This window comes from Lissotriton vulgaris, chromosome 4_1 (genome assembly GCF_964263255.1).
Source record: "Lissotriton vulgaris chromosome 4_1, aLisVul1.2, whole genome shotgun sequence".
In the NCBI taxonomy this organism is placed as follows: Eukaryota; Metazoa; Chordata; class Amphibia; order Caudata; family Salamandridae; genus Lissotriton; species Lissotriton vulgaris.
The window spans coordinates 827216325-827229580 of NC_141691.1; positions in this window are offsets into that span (position 1 = coordinate 827216325).

Consider the following 13256-nt stretch of genomic DNA (forward strand, 5'->3'; position numbering starts at 1 on the left):
ACACCTACATACCCATGTACATATGCAAATTAAACTATGCATTTAGTGTACAGTAAGATTTAAACAAGTAATTAAATGCATTTTATAAAAGTAGTTAAAGTTAAGTAACAAGAACACATTTGAAGGATAGAAACACCTTAAATATTACAGTTGCATCGCTATATTAAGTTGGCGTGGACACCTTTGTCCATGGAATTTGACGGGCCCCAGATTTACACAAACATGTATACCTGGGGAAGTGCCAAATCTGTACGCCTCCCTGCGTGAGGAGTATTGAGGAGAAATAACATTTCTCCTTGTTTGTTCCTCTTTAGATGTGTGCAGCACACATAGAAAGAGGAAAACGCCTCATAGGATTGTTTTTTGTGCAGGAAAGTGCCCCTTTGTGCTCAAAAACAATCCTGCCTGCAACGGAGGCCCCATTTTTGCAGCCTAGCACCAAGGGGGCCTACCTTGGCGCTAGGCTGCAAAAACGGTGCCAATGCAGGTAAAATAGACAGGAATGCACATTATTGCTTAACCCCTTCAAAGCTTGTGACAAGGTCAACTCGTCATGGGTGTTACCTGTGCTGTGCGTTTGACGAGTTGACCTTGTAACATAACAAGGGATTTTTAAAATTGCAGCACAGCACGGGAATTGCTGTAGCAATGATGCGGTTAAATACAGTACAATCCTGCCCTTTCACTGGGGCATAGGGCAGCGCAGCAAGTTGCCTTGCCATGCTACCCTACGCCAAAACACCCTAAATTAGGCCCTTAGTGAGTGCTTTGGGTTATGCCAATACTGTCCCCAAATCCCCAGCCAATTGACTGATACTTATCTACATACATCTCTGACTGGCATATGTCTCATAAAAACATCTAGAGAAATGAAGAGAACCCACAGGCAAAACAACCCTCAACTAAGAAAAGAAAAACATTTTCATATTAGAGAATACCTCAAATAAATCTGCCCCACCAGGACATCATCAATATCCTGCTTCTAATGGTGACACCTTACATTAGACCCATAAACTTCATTGTGTATTTTAGTCTGCACACTAACGGTATACCACAATAATATTCAGGTGGTTTCATTAAAAGAAATCAAAAAGGCCCTCTCAGTATTTTACAACCACCCTTCAGCAAGACAGTGTGGAAAGTCAAATTTACTCTCTACCCAGTGGCATAGCATGGGTGCAGTAGATCTTAATGCTAGCAACAAAAGTGGATTTGCCTGCTTCCAAATAATGTAGAAAAAGCCAGCCATAATTGTCAAGCAGTCAGGTTTTTACATCCAAGTCCCATTGTCATTGTACCTGCTGAATCTAATATTACTAAACCCCAGGATGGGATAGCAAACACATTTATCGCAGATCAACTGTATAAATAGACTGGATCATCATATCCTGTACACTGAAAGGCACCCTGGTGTGCCCTGGCTCTTGGGCTGGACAGGTTACATTTAACCAGTGGTGACGCTCTGTCACTATTTTTCATTTGCATAAACACTAATCTGCACATCATATATACAAATATTGACATTGCGATACTCAGATTAAGCTAGCCACAGTTCGCTTAAATGACTGACATGAAAATGTGTTTTTGGCTGCAGCATTCTTTCACTCTTTCTTTCGGGAGCAAGCTGCAGTAGTACACATGTATTGGAATGGTACATAATGTTTTGGTTTCTATGAGAACTGTTTATCTGTGTGTGTTTCACTGAAAGTTGCATAATGAATCCTTGCACCTGTGTTGAGGACAGGCAGACCTCAATTTATTATCTTGATACGAGATATCTCCTGAAAGTCGAGCACCTCAAATCTTACATTGTGTGATGGCTATGAGGAGGGTTAACCCCTGTGAAATGTTCGATCCTGACTGGTTACCTTTCCCTTGTCCCCATGGGGAGCATCGCATCTTGACGAAAATGTCATGATTTAATAGTGCATTGCTGAACTATTTAGATTCAGATGTCCCTTTCCAGTCTTTCGGGACTAGATATTCCCCTGTGCTCCTCTTTCCAAACGTTAGACCCCTGACCAAATTAATTCTTAGTTGCTTAACTGAATCTCATTTGATTGTGCCTTTCAGAGACTTTATTGGCTCACACCTTCTGCTTGACTTCTCTCACACTTCTTCCTGATTTTGTCTTGCTTAGCATAGTAGGGAACTTCCATCGAGGAGAAACTGAATTAGCAAGATTTGCTTATGACAACTTTAAACAGCTTGTCTTTGTATTTGCTATTTAGAATTTCTTTGAATTATATGAACTAAATATAGTTATATGATGATCACCGATTTATGGCTAATTTGAATGATTCAAGTTTGTACCTGCTAATCTGCTAATAAACCTTCATGCTTTGCACATCTACTATTTTCTGTCACCCTTGTAGGGCCTATTGTGCTGCACTGCCATGCATATATTGTTGAATTTTTTATGTTACTGGACACTGGACTCTGTTTGTCTGCCCTTGATGTCCAGTTCCCTCATCTGAGACCCATTGAGAAAATTCTGCACGGAAGACCCAGTTCGCTGAAGGAGGAGAGGAGAGTGAGTTTACACCCCCAGGTAACGTGAATCACTACATGGGCGGGGTGTGGGCATGGAGGGACACTCTCTAGGCCTCTCAGTCCTTTTGGCGACGTGAGCCTTTGCTTCAGCTCAGATTGGGCCCGTACTGACCAAAGGATTGGCAGTACTGGGGCCAGAGTGAGAAGCTGTACTTTATGCCATCATTGATACGTGTGGGGGGCAACTGTTATCAAAGAGGCTGATTGTCGTAATACACATTGCCAATATTGCTGCTAACGAATGCCGGACTCTCTTTTGATGCCTGACATTATTTCTGCATAACGAGGTACATGATTGTAGCATTACGCATTGCATTATTTCTCCATTGCAAAGTACATGATTGTAGCGGCCCGCATTGCATTATTTCTTCATTGCAAAGTACATGATTGTAGCTACAACTTGCATTATTCCTAACTGCAAAGTCCATGATTGTAGAGGAGCGCATTGCATTATTCCTTCATTGCACAGTACATGATTGTGGCGGTACGCGTTGCATTATTTCTCCCATTGCAAGGTACCGGGGTGTATCAGTATACATTGTATTATTTCTCCTTTGCCCAGCACAGGATTGTATTGTTACGCAGTGCATTATTGTTTGTCCATTGCAACCTGTGTGATTCTAGCATTGCGACCAGCATAGCATTATGAAAGCGGTGGTTGGGATTTGAACCTACCCGCCAGCTGGAATGAATATTACCATTTATCATAAGTTGGCTTTTGTATTGTGTGGTATAATTGTATATCTTTTTGGATAAAGTTTATACTTGTTTTATCAAACTTGTGTGGAGTCCATTTGTGGTGTCACCAGTGGGTTGCTGTGGGTGTGGTTGCACATACTGTACACTTTCGCCTCAGAGATAGGACTGGCTCACCTTGCCAAGCTACTAAATGGAAGGATAAAAGAGGTTTGTGTTCCCCAGTGGGAACACCGGTGGGACAGTGTCCAGCCAGTGGGGCTGGGTCCCCTAGAAGTGACCAGGGTAAACCCACATTTAACCTGGAGGGCAGGATGACTGGAGGTAGTATCCTGACCGATGGGCCTTCCCAGGGACACACTCCGGGGTGGGGTTGGCCTGGGACCAGCACCCCTGGAGGCGTCCCCCTGGCTGGAAAAGATCCACGGAACAGCATTGTTGGCTCAGGGAGTAGTGATCAAGAAGACCCCCGGCGGGCCGGAAGATTCGAACAGAAGGGTGTCCCTGTGGTAGAGGGCCTGCGTCCTGGTTTTATCGCCCAAAGCCGGGAAGTCCATCACAGTAATAATTGGGAGCCAGCTCACCTCGGGCCCTTGTGGTAACAAGACACAGCACAAAGCACAGTCTTCTTCAAGCAGGGAGACCCAGCGCACGGAGCACAGTCCCAACAGCCTCCTTGCTGGTTAAAACAGCAAACTGCAGACCAGCCCCAGATCATGAAGCAAGCATTGGCCATTCCCCGCAGTCTCTTCAGTACTTCCTTCCTTAGCAGAGGTTCCTCTTGACCACAAAATGAGTCCAAGTCTTTTCAGTCTCAATCCATTTCTATTCCATTCCAATGTTCAGGGTTCTCAGCTCTAATAGTTATAACCCTAAATGTATTTGAAGTTTGTTGTGCTCTCTGACCCATGCCTAAATCAGTTCTGGGTGTCTCCCTCCCAGTGTCACCTTTCTACTGGGGATCTGGATCCTTAATCGCTCAGCAGGAGACGGGTCAATTGTTTTAGAGCAGCAACCCAAGCCTCTTCACCTCCCAGGGCTTCTCCTCACCTACTCTCCAGATGCAGGTCAGCCTGGTGTCATCTCAACCCCTCCTGGGTCAAGACCTCCCCCAGCTCCTCTCACCTTTCAGATCCAAACAGTCAATCCACATTCAGCAGAGACACACAGAAATGCTTAAAGCATAAAACTCAGCCACTTCCTAAAAGAGTGGTTTTGGAACACACAGTGACAAAACCACTTTCTTAGAAAGACGTGTTATGACACTGTGAGTTCATACATACTAAACTTCACCTCTCCATTTTAAACTTGTAGGAAACTAGGCTAACAAAATGAAATGGAGTGTTTTTCAATGTCAGGACATAGCACACATCTCAGTATATATCCTGCCTTTTACTTTCAATGCACCCTGCCCAGGGGTTACCGGGACCTTCCACAGGGGTGCCCACTGTGTATGTAAAAGGGAAAGTGAGGCCTGACAAGTGGTTTCACTTGTCAGGACAACATGCTAACTTAGAAAACTGTACGCAGGCCCTACACTGCAGGCCTGAGTTCCCTTCTCCGCGCACCCTTGCATTACTAGCCCTGGCACAAACAGTACACATCACTAGGGACTTTGATAGTAAGGCAAAGATGCCAATCATGGCCAGCCAATTACCATTACACTTTACACAAAGAACACTTGTACTTTAACACTAATCAGAAGTGGCAAAGTACCCAAAGCATCTAAATTGGCAACTCTATGTCAGGAAAACAGTCTAGGGGGAAAGCAAAAGGTTTAGGGAACTTTAGCCAAAAATGCCATCTCCTAGAAGTGTTATACGAAATGATAGGTCTATTGAGTGTATCCTTGTGAGCAAATTTTGTGAGCACACATCCACCTTTACAAACGCACAGGTGAACTGGTGAAATAGATCAGTGCATTAATGTATCTGCTGTGCTGAATTTTGAGCTGGACCGTAAGTTACAATTTTGAAACCTAGCTGGGCCACTTGAGACTATTGGTTTTCAAAGCCTGTTAACAGGATAATCAGGTCTGTTGTAAGACAACTGTTCTGTTGCAAACTTTGATAGCTTAGAGACAGCTCCTTAGTACACTGTACTGCTGCAACTATTATTAAAACATCTTTACAATTCTGTGAGTGCAGAGCTGTTGCTATTAATGCATATCTGTCCACTGACACTATCTGAGTGCATACCCATTCATTTAACTTCAGAGCTGTGATTTATAACACACACCGCCCTCCCACTGTACATTGTTCTTAAATAGGCCTATAAGCACGGTTTTTGTAACCAGCATCCACATCTCAAGTGAAAACTAAGTTCACTGTTCGCATAAAAATGTTTCTGTACAGCATTCCCATTTTACCCCAAGTACAGTCTCACAGTAGTTCTGTGCGTGTTGAAGATTTCTGGGACACCCACACTCCTTCCATTCCAGCCAGCAGTCTATTCTAAACGTGCTCTAGTACTGGCTCAAGCATGCTTTGTATTTGGTTGACTGACATTGCAGCCATCCAATTACAGACCAGCTGATACAGCATTTTCTGGTGCCACTTCCTTACCATTGGTTTTCCGATGGATCTTTTAGATCCGACTGAGAGGTGATGGAGTTAGCATTTGCATTCAATCACATTTGAATCAACAGTGCAGTTCATTTGGCTACACAGTGAGGACCATGAATCGATAGCCAAGTTCAAAAAGGTTTATTACAAATTAATATTCAAGTTCAAATACAGTACTCATAAGGCCATGCTGGAAAGATACAAAACTGGGAGTCCCAGCCACCTGAAGAAATTGAGATAAACTAGTACTAAACACACAAGTGATTCTGTGAGTGTGATACAGAATAGTAGCATTAATATCTGATGCTCAGAAAATAGCCTAAGACTCTTTTGCCTATACATTACTAATCTAGAATTTCAAAGTCTGGAGGACGGTTAGAACCAAAAGACTCACAAATCAAGGAATTTCCATTAAGGAAGTCAGGACAGGACAAGAGGGAGTCAAGCAGGGAAGCATTAGCATTTCAGAAGCTTCGACAAGAGTCTTCTTTGGGTCAGGGATATGTGTTAGCTTAAGCCACACTTGAGCAAGAATAGTCCACTCAGGTAGCAAGGAATCAGGGAAGGTGTCTGCAAAGAATCCTCGACAGATCTGCATAGAGTACGCAGAAGGGGGTTCAGCAAGACCGTCCAGCAAGAATTAAGAAGGACTTTCAAAGGCACTGAGGAAGGATATGAAGCCAGGAAAAGATAAGAAATTAGACTAGGGTGAACAGGATATGGTAACATGCAAAGTCCAATAGGAAATACCCCCTTGATCACACCATCAGGGGTCCTCATCAAGTTCTCACATTGCAGACAGATACATTGATGAATTATCCAACACTGGGCATGGGAATGGCATCTCTCTCTCAGACACACGTAGATTGAAACATTTGTTAAATAGTCCATTCAGTTAGCGCTCTGGCTCTCAATGTACCTTTGTCCAGGTCTTCTTCTCAGGCTCTTTTCCCTATCTCTAGTACAATAATACATCTGTTCTAAACTAACAGGGCATGAGAACACCTACAAGAAATGTAATGTTAGCAGAAAATGGAAAACAGTATTTTATGAAATGCAGCATGGAGAAATACAGGCCTAAACTGTTAGGACAAGGCGAACATAAATTCAATGGTGCACATTTAATATGTGTGTGCATATTCAAACATAAATGAACATATGTTTCTAGTATATGTTATTAGGTTCAGACTACATGTGTCATACAGTAGACCTTTTAAATAAATCAAGTGTAAGTATGACTAAGAACTACATTTAAATGCATGTATGTGTAACATTAGTGCACACATTACATAAACGTTATAGTTTTAAATAAAATCACACTCTACATACATGAGGATGGTTTAATCACAGTTTCAAGTCACTAAGGGCCCGATGTAGGTGGCCCAAATACCGGTCAGTAAGGGTGAAATTCTGTAAATTTCACCATTACCGACCGGTATTCAGGCATTTGTGATGTAGGGAAGGATTCGGTAATAAGGAATCGGTAAATACCGATTCCTTAGTACCGATTCCTAATTGGCCTTGCATTTAAGGAATCGGTAATACCGATTCCTTAAATGCAATGTAGAAAGCACATAAAAGGGCCTTAAGGAATCGGTAATTACCACCAACTTCAAGTTGGTGGTAATTACCGAATTCCTTTAAAAAAGCACTTTCTTGCTTTTTTTAAGTGCCATATGGCACACATCCATGCACTTAGGGCATGCATGTGTGCCACATGTGCACGCATGCACATTTCAGGGGTGCAACAGGGTGTCCTTTGGACACCCTGGAACCCTTGAAATACCTCCCGGTATTACCGAATCGGTAATACTGAATGACTTCACATTCATTCCTATGGGCCTCCAAGCCCATAGGAATGAATGGGTAGGTATTCGTTATTACAGAATCTCAATTACCGATTCGGTAATAACGAATATTAAGAATTCAGTATTTTTACTGAATTCTTACCTACATCTGAAATACCGATTTCTAAATACCAAATCGGTAAAATTCGGTATTTCACTATTACCTACATTGGGCCCTAAATGTTAATCATATGTTATAGCACACATTTAGGAAAGTTGGGTTTCTTCTTCAGAGTAAGTACATTATCTATTAAATGAGGATGGTTTTATTTCATTACCACTGTATGTTGTTATGTTAAAAGATTTATAGAGCACTCAGCTACTCAAGAGTGTTCCGTCACTATACACACTTCATTAAAACATCTTAATTAGCATGGTTAAACACACCCTTGTGAGCAGATTGTCTAATTCTACAATAAAGGCACTCTTCGATAGTAATGTTGAGTTAAACATTTTTGTTAATCATTGAATCAAGTAAGAACATATGTTAAGCGCACGTTCATATAATGTATCTGTTAACATTTTCTGTCAGAATTTGTGTAGGCAACATTGTGCTGCACCACAGCTCAACTAATGACAAACAGCAGTCAGACTATGGATGAGTGTCTGTTTATTCACTGTGTCTTGTAAGATATGAGCGCCCAAGTTCTTAGAGTGGACTGATAACTAACTGCAGCTGGTACTGGGTAGGATGGGCCCCTCCCCCTGCTAGGGCTTGTTGACCCTTCGAGCTACGCCCCTGACTCATGCTGCATATTGCATGACACACACATGGTCTAGAGGTGGGAGAGAAAATCAGCACCCCAACAAAAGATAGCATTCAGTGATTTTAATTTTTCACAATGCCTACAGAATACTTGCCTGCCCAACCAAAATATCAATAACATCATGTGGCGTCATCCCATATTGGACTCATAAACAAAATACTCAGGGCCATAGTTATCATTTGTTCATGCAACGTAACACAGCAACAAAACTTGCTGTGCTGCTCTGCATGAAATGAAAGGGGCAGGAATGCGACATATCTATCAAGATATGGCACATTTCTATCCTCTGTATCCGCTGGTGCACTTTTGGCTGCCTAGTGCCTCTGCAGGCAGCCATGCACCAAGGTGCAAGGGTGGCTTTGTTGCAGGGAGGATTGTTTTTGTGGTGGAAGGGACACCATCTGGCATAAAAACAATCCCTTGAGGCTTTGTCCTCTTTCTACGTGTGCTGCAGAATGCAGCACAAGTAGAAAAAAGAAAAAACAAGCAGTAATAAAGATATTTCTCTTTGTTATGCCTCCCATAGGGAAAGTGTAGCATTTTGACACATTCCTAGGTCTACCACTCAAGGTAAATCTGGGAATGCTCCATAATCCATGGAGGGATGCGTAGGAATACCACCCTAGAGCAGAGAGACGAAGGCAGTGATTTGCGCTTCCTTGCGCTACTCCAGATTTACCAAAGCACTACAGGGCCATGCAAGGTGGCCTTGAGTAGCCTCGTAAATCTCATCTCATTTGGGGTTTGTGTTGCCCCTGTTTTTCTTTGCATGGAGCAAGAGGGATGTATGTCAGTACAAAGCGATCATTTTGATCGCGGTACTTTACATCGCGGATTTTACAACGCAAGTCGTTACAACGACTTGCATTGGAGGGCGCGGATTGAGGAATATTACAATTTTATATTCCAACACCAGTCCATGTAACAGATGGGAAGGTGTTGGAATAAAATTACAATATTCCTTAACCAACATCGCCATCCAGCGCAAGTCGAAGTAACGACTTGCGTTGTAATGGCAGCGTGGTAAAGGTCATGCGGTGTAAACACCGCGTTGTAAACGACGTTTACAGCGCAAGAGTGACCCAAAACCTTTGTTAAATATGCCCCTCAATTTTGGATTTGTGTTGGCTAAGCTCTTTTATTATGGAAAACATTTTAATTAACTTTTCAACACAAAAAAACAAAAACACACCATTCACTGGTTCACACAGGGAACCTACAACAAGGATCCATGACAGTCATTATATGTGGACAAAGCTTTTAAGATATGGTATGTTATGGCTGCGTGTTTTGCACTTTCCATAAAACGCTGTTTTGTACATCACTACTCTATGGCAGATAATTACATTTTACATGACTACCATCCATCAGTAAGGTGGTGTGGCAAGGCACAAATACACTTAAACCCCATGTATCTCATGACACGTCACCTTAACAACCACTTCAAAGAGGATCCAACTAGTCCAATGAAACAACCTTACCATAAAACAATTTACACCTAATTAGAGAGGGTCATTAAAGGCACACACGTCATCATAAAGAAGCCTCACAGATGCCTTTGTAAGTAATAATAATTATTTTTCTGTTAATTGAAACCATTACAATGTCAATGACGTTAGAACATGCAAGACGATTTTAAAGATGTTATCAGATCTGTTGTAGTTTCTCCTTTAATAATGTACATTCCTTGCCAAGAATGTACCTATGTCATTGCTGTGGAATGTGATGTGGGGAGTTGGGATTCAGTTATTACTTGGTCTTTGCTTGAACAACTTGCCTCCCTGTTGGGTGTCAATAAACCTCTTATCACACTACTTTATGTGTATTCATCTTTACATTACTGGCGACGATGGACCCAACAGGTGTTGAAGAACCCTGCGTGACTTGTTATTAAGGAATTTCTGAAACGGCGAATTTTTGAAAACGAGAGAAAACTAAATCTGAAGTGGATTTAGCGACTAAAGCGAGAGCAACGAGAGGAGCGGGAGCAGCGACTAAGCAGTGAAACTACTCTTTGGCAAGTACATTGTACAGAGTTGCTTCGAGAGTGCCTACCATCTCCGCTGCATTTTTTAAATACCCCGCGAGCTGTATGAACTGTGCCTCGAGCACCTTTGTCTGTGTGACGCGTTGGGAAGCAGGCGCATTTCTGCGAGCTGTACGAACTGTGCCTTTGTTTATGTGACGCGCTGAGAAGTGGGCGCGCACGCAGCTCGTCACACGACGTCTCCTGATTTCACGCGCATACTCAATCTTTGTTTATGTGACGCGCTGAAAGTAGGCGCGCACGCAGCTTGTTACACGACGTCTCCTGTCTTCACGCGCATGCTCAATAGTGACGCGCATGCTGTTTTACACGCATCTAGCGGGGATATTCAAATTTTCTCTCGCATTTCCTATCTGAGGCAAGTTTTGGGATGTTTCAAAGCGCATTTTGACTGTTTCTGCGAAAATTCGACCAAGAAAACGGAAAAGAGGTGGTAAAGATTAACTGTTTAAAGGTATGCAGAGCATAAAAAACGAAAAGGAATACAGATTATCTTTTTATTTGTTGAATATTGAAGGAATCAGTACTGTGTGCCAGGAAAAAGGAGTACAGTGGATTCTGTGACTATTTACTTCAAAAGATTAATAAAGCAGATTTTATTTCCTTATTTTCAAATTTTTTTTTCCTTCATTATTTTAATTTGTTGTGTTAGCTTGTTTAGTTAACTTTTCCTTTTCAGGATGTCTTCTTCTGCAAGTGGGATGAACCAACCGCCTCAGTTTTTGAGTGAACAGGGTGAACCAATTTTGCCATGGAAAAAATGGAAGCCAATTTTTTACTCTTATCTACTGGCTATTGGTGGTGAAAAGTTTTTTGCAGTCAGGAAACAAGCTGTTTTGTTGAACAATTTAGGTATTGAAGGAAGAAACATCTATGATAGTTTGGATCCCATACCTATTGGTAGAGGTGCTGGCGAACCTTCTGATGTATATGAAATGAGTGTACTACTCTTGAAAAACCATTTTGGTGCACAAATTAATGTTGTCATGGAGAGACACAAGTTTTTTATGCGTACACAAGGAAAGACTGAAAGGGTTGGAAACTACGTTGCAGCTCTTAAATCTCTTGCGCAAACTTGCGAATTTGAACTGTTAACTGATTCTCTCATTCTCGACCAACTGGTTTGTTGCACTAATGATCTGAAGATTCAGGAAAAACATTTGTCTAAAAATCCAAATTTGAAGGAGGCCATACTTATCGTTGAAAGTGTTGAGCATACTTCTACTTGGGTCAAAGAGATTAGGAAGGGTCCTACTCAGTCTGATCCTGTTTCTAATATTAGCAGTGAGAATCGACAAATCTTTCAACCGTGTGGCTGCTGTAAGTAAAATTCCTTCAAAGCTAGAGAAACCATCTTTAAAGACTGAGAAACCCAGACAAAATTTCAATTTTAACAGGGAAAATAAATGTAGATGTCCCAGATGTGGAAGTGAAAAACATGGACCAAATTACCCAAACTGTTTTGCTAAAAGTACTGTTTGTAGGAACTGTGGTAAGAAAGGTCATTATGCTAGGATGTGTAAAAACAGCAAAGTTAATTTTGTAGATGATGAAGAAGAGTACTCTCAGGATTCTATTCACTGCATTACTGATTTGCAGGATGATGTTGTTAACGGAGTGAATCAAGTTGATGATGATGTTGTGGTCATGCCCTCTTGTGACATTCACATTGCCAACAAGGTTGTTCCTGTGCTAGAGGATTCTGGTTCATTGTACACCCTTATTAGCGATAAATTCTGGTTCTCAAATTTTGAAGGGGACAAAATCAAGCTTTTGACCCCTGACATTAATCCTGTTGGGTATGCTAAACAAAAGATTGATTTGATTGGTTACTCCATCCAGACCATTACTTTTAAGGGTAGAGAAACTGTTGGTAAAGTGTATGTTGCGAAAAGGGGGGATAATCTTTTGGGCTGGCATCATCAAAGGAATCTTGGTATTACCTTAAATCCCAATGCTCCTGAACAGGTCATGTTGGTCTCTCACCTTGGTGATTTTTCTGATATTTTTGAAAAATTTCCTGAGGTGTTTAGTGATGATTTGGGTCTTTTGAAAGGATTCAAGCATAAAATTATTTTGAAAGGGAATGCAAAACCTGTCGTGCACAAGGTTCGGAAGGTGCCAAATCTTATGATAAAACCTCTCCAAGATGAAATTCATAGGTTGTTGAAGTTGGGTGTGGTGGAGGAAATTGAATGCTCAGAATGGCTTGCACCAATTGTTTTGGCATCTAAGGACAAGGGTACCAAGATTAGGATGTGTGTGGACCTCAGGAGTCTAAATGGTTCAATTTGGGTGGACAGGCAGCCTTTGCCTAATATTAATGAGATTTTGACTAGGTTGGGTGGTGCTACTATTTTTTGTGTCATGGACTTGCCTGCGGCGTATCACCAAGTCTTGTTGGATGAGGAATCAAGGCATCTAACGTCGTTTGTGACTCCTATTGGTGCTTACAGATTTATCAGGATGCCTTTTGGGCTGGCTAGTGCTGCTGCATGTTTTCAGAGGATCATGAAGAATGTTTTATCTTTTTTGTGTTTTAGCAAGGCTCAAGAAATCTTGTCTGACTTTGAACCGTGAGAAATGCAAGTTCAGAGTCAAATCGGTATCTTATTTGGGGCACAATATATCTGGGGAAGGTATCAGTCCCAAAATTGATCTGGCGGAGGCCATTCTTCAAGCTCAACCCCCTTCTAACAAAGATCAAGTGAAATCTTTTAATGGTTTGTCTGAATATTACTCTAAATTTATCCCTAACTTTGCTAGTGTTATGCAGCCTATT